Below are 7438 nucleotides of genomic sequence, written 5' to 3'. Positions count from 1 at the left end.
GCATTACAGACTGAACCCTGATATGATGGGTTTGAGTAATATATAATAGGATTTGGGATGGATTTGGTTTGAGAAATAATACCCATGTCGGGATCGGGTTGGATTCAAGTTTTGCATATTGAATATCAATTACTAACTCATTTATATAAATAATTAATTAAATATAAAACATATTTCTTATAATAATATTTATAAATTTTTATGTATTATATTTTAAATAAATATAATTTAAATATTATATAAAATTATTAAAATTTTAAAATATTAATTATTAATAAAAAAATTTCTATAAATTATTAATTAAAATTTTATAAAATTAAACGATTTCGGATATTTTTCAGGTATTAATAATTAATTAGGTTTGAGATGGCTTCAAATAGTTAAGGATAAATTTCAATTGAGTTAATTGGGAGAAGATCAGGTATCGAGAATATTAATGGATTTGGAATTGAATTTGAATAAGGTGCTTTTCACAAGTATACTCTCATCCTTAATTTTATTTGATATTGGTAATAATAACAAAATTCTAATAATCAAATTCACGTATAACTACTTTCATAAGAATAATACTTGTGACTTATAAAAACTTAAAAAATTTAAAGACTTATAAATAGATTTTACTCATTAAAAAAAGACACAAAAATGTAATGACGAAAGAAAAAAAAAATCATATTATACGTAGTTGACTAGGCTTTGGTTTTATTACATAAAAATAAAGTGTATAAATGTAAAAGTTTATAATTATTAGTATTTCTTTAAAAACTTATAAATTTAAAATAAATAAAATATTTATTGTAACACCCCTGATTTTTTATATATTATTATTGGGCTTCGTGTAGGTATCCTCAATTCGCGGAAATTCGACAGTTGTCCGGATCTGTGAATTTCCGGCCAGACAGACCAGCTACCGAAAAAGTCTCCGAATTGGATCGAGGTTTTGGCTACCCCCCCATTGTCAGACGTCCCGAGTGTGTCCCCGAAGTCGGAATCGGCAAAGGTAAACCCGAACCTTGTTTTTACGTAATTTTCTAGTGCTTAAATAGGGTTAAAAATCCGTAAAATATTCGTGGTAGCTTAGAAAATTACGATTCTTTTTGCAATAGCTTAGTAATATTGCTAAGGACCGCGGGGCAAAGTTTTATAATTTTTAGAGCTTGTTTGGGCAGTTTTTGCGAAAATGATCAATTATAAGGACTAAATTGCAATTTTACATACTGTGATGAATGACTGATTTGATGGGCCCAGGAGGGGCTGTGTGATGTGATTGAACTGTGGATATATGAGTTGCGAATATAGAAGTGTGATTTGAGCCTTTTTGCAGGTTGGGTAGGTCCTAGGTATAGGGGAGACTCTGCCAGATTTTCGGCACGACTTAGGACGTATTGATCTTTTTCTTTGTTTGTATTGAGTCAAATTTATTAAATGATTGTAATAAAATTGTCAGGTGAGCCGGGACAACCTTCTTCCTCCGCCCAGCCGCCACAGTGATTGTCGTCAAGTCTGTGAGTAAAATATTAATTTTAATTGTAATTTCGATATTATTATATGCTCAAGCATGCCCATGCATCACTTATATGCATATATTTATGTAGTTAAACTCTAGGCACGATTTATGATGCATTGATAACTGTTAAAGTGCCATGATGTTGTTGCGGTAATTTGGAGCAGTGTGCGTGCGTTGGCGTCCGTGTGATGTGGTGTGGACTATGGATAGGACGGGTAGTCACGGCTTGAGTTCTTCGCTGGGACCCGATCCTTCGAGGGGTAGTCACGGCTTGAGTTCTTCGCTGGGACCCTCGATTTGGTTTATTAAGCGAAAGTCCGGCTTGAGTTCTTTGCTGGCACCAGGTTGGATTTAAGAGAGCTGTATAGGGGATCAGCTCCCATATGTTATGATTGATGCTACAGGGTGCGTGAGTGCTCCAAATTACCTTTTTGATGTTATGATGTGAAAATGATGTTGATGTTGCATTTCACTCTACAGGGTGCATTAGTTTTAGATAGTTATAGAGATTATGGTTAAAATTGATATTTTACTCTCTGCGTCGAACGCTCACTCCTGTTCAATATTTTTTTCAGGCTACAGGAGGATTTTATTTTGGTTAACCTGCTTTTCTCCTTCGCAGGTTGTTTATCAATATTTGTGTAATTTTATTTACTCCTAGAATTTCCGCATGTGTTAGAAGTATTTATTTGATTATGGTCTGTAATATTGTTATCATGTTGGACCTGTAAACGTATAATGATATGCATGTTTGATGGATTGGATGAGGGAGCTGAGCTCCCATTTATTTTTATGAGGATATGAGTATGTGGAGGGTGAGCTGAGCTCCCCAATTGAGTATTTATTATGTTTACAGGTCGGGTGAGTCGAAAACTCCCCGTTGGAAAGTCCATTTTATGGCCGGACTCTGTCCGTTTGTTTTCATGATATTGGGCCCAAATGGGCCTTAGAGTTGGGTTAATGAACAGTTAGGCTTACTACGGGCCTCGGGGGCTTTAGGCTGGCCCAGGTCCTAGTGCCGGTCCGGCCCATAGGTTGGGTCGTGACAAATGTGGTATCAGAGCTTAGGCTCCAGATTCTTAGGGAATGTTCATCTAAAGTGTTGGGAAGAGTCTACTAGGAGTCACATGCGGAGTATAGGATTCTGTTTCGTCTTTTCCTGTAATTCTTTGTTTCTAGATTCTACGTTATACCTCGGGAAATATAAGATTACCTCAGTTAGTGTCTTGATTTTCGTGGAGTACATAGAAACATGAAATAGATTTAGCAAACTTATTGAGATCTACCTTGGAAACACGTACTCCAATAAATACTATATTTTCGTCAGTATGGGTTTAAATGGTGTGCCCATTTCGTGCAAGGCACGAGTACATAAAAGTGAGTCTTGAAATGCTGATTTGCCTAGATAAGGATGAGGATACCATTACTGGCAGTCATCAGTGGATGACCCAGACAGAATAAGTTTATGATAATAGAAGATTCAAGAGAGATAAGAGATTAAGAGACCTAGTCTACCAGGACGTATCGTAGTAACTATACAATATTCTCGATGTCTGTTCTGTAAGCTGCAGATTACAGTACCGACATGAGATTATTGTGTAGAGCTGCGTACTTCCCTGTAGTGCTTATGATGAGGATGTTGCAGGCAGTCTCTGTTTTGGTACAGTAATGCCAGAACAGAGTTCTATATCTGCAAAGGAGTTGGGAACTCTTGGTTAGGGATCTAGAGCTAGAATACCGAAGGTCACAGTTGGGTGGTAACTAGAGTCAGTGACCCAGTTACCCTAGCATGAGCTAGAGTTACAGTAAGAGTTGCTATCAGACCAGAGGTTTCGGACTAGTTGCAAAGTAAAGGTGACACCTATAGAGTGAGACCATCTAGTCTTCGGTATGGAATTTTGGATGGTTTTTGCTGTATGACAAACATTTTGCTTAGAGCTTAGTGAGAATAGTATACCTTGTGTGTATCAGTATGGAATAAAGTACAACCCTACTACCTAGAGAAGGTCGAAACTATGAATATATGATTTACAGAGCTATGATATGATAAGAGAGACATTAGTTTGACATGGTTTTGGGCAAGGTGGTAAATGTAGTACCTTTGTTGCAGCAAGTTAGGGTATAGTCCTATCTTTTCAGAAGGGATCGAAAGTTATTACTAATAATGGTGACCCACAAAATAGTGCCCCAGATGGGACTGTAGAGTTTGGTAGAGAGTAGTTGGCTCGAGTATCCTGGAGAGGATACAAGTTCCATTATAGGAATCATATATAATCAGATCACGATGGATGTAAATCCTTTGAATTGGATGACGGGTTTGGGTGCCCGAAATCTTAAGTTTTGGAATTGAGTAAACATGGAAAATAATAATAATAAAAATAATAATAAATAAAATTACTGCAGAATCAGTTCTCGAGGTAGTAAGGGTATTATGTAAGCTAAAGGATAAGAATAGAAATCATACGATAAAGGTATGACTGCAATTTCCTGAGTTCCTTTCTGACTTCATATTGTTCAAACAGTAGTATAATCTAATTATAATAGTGTTAAGAGTAATAAATTAGCGAAGATAAATCACAGAAGGCCAGTAGACAGAGAAAGTGTAGAATGAAAATTGGGATAATTGATTACAGATGCAATATAATCTAAGTGCTAGTGGGAGTACTAGCTAGAGTGGTCAAAGGACCAAATCTGAGTAGCACAGACATATGATAACGCGATAGAGACTCTGAAAGATATAGTTAGCAAGTACAGCTGTTATGTTAGGAAGAAGAATGGAACCAGGGATAGAATAGTCAAGTTCTATTTTGGGTAAGACAAAGGAAATAAATGAAAGGACAACCTAAAGAGCGCATAATAAAAGGAACAAAGTTAAGATATAGGATAGGCTAAGTGTTATTCTTGGCAAGGAGAATGACAAGGATGGAAAACCCAAAATGGGACCACATTAGTGAGAAAAGTGATGGAGGTATGGAATACAATAATAATGAGTAAATGTTAGAAGGTGTGTGATGGTATTGCGGACTACCTAAATAGGTAGAGAAAGAGAAGTTAGTAAGCAGTAAGTTGAATAAAAGTCAGTCTAAGGGATCAAATAGGTATGATGAGAGGAAAAGAATGATAGATAATGACACATAGGTTTTAGGTTAGACTTTTGAGATAGTGAGAAGGTAGTTAGAGGTTCGTTATGAATGTCAAGCAAACATTTTTAGTGTGATCAACAGAATCACTTTGCAGTGAAGCAATAACAACAAGCAACAGTAGGGGTAGAATAAAAAGTAACAAGTATGGATGGTAATAAATCACTAGAAAGTTTAAGGATCAAATTAATGACCATAGATAAGGGTGGAATTAGTGTTGAAAGAATCTATTAGCGAGAGAAATCTTTCAGGATTCAACAAGGGTTAAGGGCACAATATAAACGATGATAGATATGAATCATAGGTCGAGTATAAGTAAAGTTAATAAATTATAAAATATTATGTCAGGAAGGATGATGGTATAGTAAAGGGTTCATGCAGATGATACCTTATAGGTAGAGCACAATTGTGCTAGGAGATGATGAAATTTGAAGAGAAAAACTAAGAAACATAGGTTAAACATTATTATATGGACAATCGGGCATAGTTGAATATAGAGGATATTTTTCTTTCTTTTCAAGTTTAGCTCGTGTTTTTTTTTATTCCAGAGCGTTATATAAGGAGCAGAGACTGAGGCAAGGAGACCTAGTTATTTGAGATTTTGATAGGCACCAATTCATATACAATTTCCTGATATGAGAATGACAGTAAGTGCATACCTAGTGTTAAGTATGAAAGGACGATCAGAGTAATGACAGGAGTTAAATTGAGTTAGCTACTAAGGCTTGCGACTGTTTTAAACTATGAGCTAGATGAAGTACTATTTATGGATGAGTTTCAATAGATGAAATTGTTGCTAATGGGTAATCTGAGGTTGAAGTTTAGAAAGCTATGGGCAGTATATATGATTATATTAAGGAGAATGAACACGTGAAGTATCTTGTTTGGAATTAAGGCATGACACATATTTCCTACAGCCGTGTTAGTTCAGATGGAACTTATAGTTTATGGGGCTCATATTCATCCAGGATAAGCAATTTCCTACTAAGGCTGGTAGGGAATGATAATGTTCTAATAGTTAAGTTGGAAAAAAAGGGGATACAAGAAAAATTTTCTATGGGTAATTATAAGTGTTACATAAGGTGAAGAATGTGCTGGTAGGAGTAAATCATAGGGTTAGAATTCTCTCAGTAATGAAACTAGTAATCAAGATAAGACTAAGAAATAAAAAGAAAGTTAAAGTTGATGATGGGATAGACATCTTTGAAGGAAAAGGTGTAAGGATGAGATAGGACTAAAATTAAGGAATAAGTACAGCAGGTTGAAAAGATACCAACAATACCAAAAATAGGAAAAGGGAAGTGGATAAGATGCAAAGGACAGGAAGAGAGCTCGATAGAGTCAGTTATAATGATGAGGATAAGGAGTGTCTAACCACTGCCCCTGTGTTAACACTACCTATGAGCGGTGAAGGATACACCGTGTACTGTGACGCCTTCAGAGTTGGCCTAGGGTGTGTTTTGATGCGGAATGGAAATGTAGTGGCTTATGCTTCAAGGCAGCTGAAGAGGCATGAGCAGAACTATCACACCCATGATTTGGAAATGGCGGCTGTAGTCTTTGCACTAAAAATCTGGAGACACTACCTGTATGGTGAAGTGTGCGAGATATACACCGACCATAAGAGTTTGAAGTACATCTTCCAACAGAGGGATTTAAACTTGAGACAGAGGAGATGGATGGAGCTTCTGGAAAACTATGATTGCACCATCCAGTACCACCCTGGGAAGGCCAATGTAGTAGCAGATGCTTTAAGCAGAAAATCTTCTGGCAGTTTGGCGCACATTTCAGCAGAGAAGAGACCGTTGATTCAGGAAGTACATGAGTTGATGGATCAAGGTTTAATCCTAGATCTTTCAGATGAGGGGGTCTTGTTGGCTCATTTTTCAGTGAGGCCAGACTTGCGAGATAGAGTTAGAGTTTCCCAACACAGAGACCAACAATTAATGAAGATCATAGAAAGAGTACAGCAGGGTGAAGGTGGTGTATTTGGATTTGCCAATGATGGCGCCCTAGTGCAAGGTTCTAGGATATGTGTGCCCAATGTGGACAACCTCAGGAATGAAATCATGCGAGAGGCACACTATACACTGTACAGTGTCCACCCAGGTTCCACCAAGATGTACCATGATGTGAGAGATAGCTATTGGTGGAATGGCATGAAGAGAGGCATAGCAGACTTTGTGTCCAAGTGCTTAACTTGTTAGAAGGTGAAGTTTGAACACCAGAGACCGTCAGGGAAGTTGCAAGAGCTCCCTATCCCAGAATGGAAGTGGGAAATGATTTCTATGGATTTTGTGACTGGGTTGCCTCGTACCACGTGAGGATATGATTCGATATGGGTAATTGTAGACCGCCTAACCAAATCAGCTCACTTCTTGCCTGTGAAGAGTACATATTCTGTGGCACAGATTCGAGAAATAGTCAGATTGCATGGAGTTTCAGCTTCCATAATATCTGACAGAGGGCCCCAGTTCACTTCTCGGTTTTGGAGAAAGTTGCAGGAGGCACTTGGCACACAGTTGAACTTCAGTACGGCTTTCCACCCTCAGACAGACGGACAGTCCGAAAGGACAATCCAAACACTGGAAGACATGCTTCGCATGAGTGTTTTGGATTTTGGAGGTCAATGGGATGAGCAGCTAGCTTTGGTGGAGTTTGCCTACAACAACAGTCATCACTCCAGTATAGGGATGCCATCCTATGAGGCACTATATGGAAGAAAGTATAGGTCTCCTCTGTGTTGGACAGAAATAGGGGAAGCGAAGGTGCATGATGTAGACCTAGTGCAGTA

The sequence above is a fragment of the Hevea brasiliensis genome, unplaced genomic scaffold (assembly GCF_030052815.1).
Source record: "Hevea brasiliensis isolate MT/VB/25A 57/8 unplaced genomic scaffold, ASM3005281v1 Scaf114, whole genome shotgun sequence".
NCBI lineage: Eukaryota > Viridiplantae > Streptophyta > Magnoliopsida > Malpighiales > Euphorbiaceae > Hevea > Hevea brasiliensis.
This window is presented reverse-complemented; position numbering follows the sequence as displayed.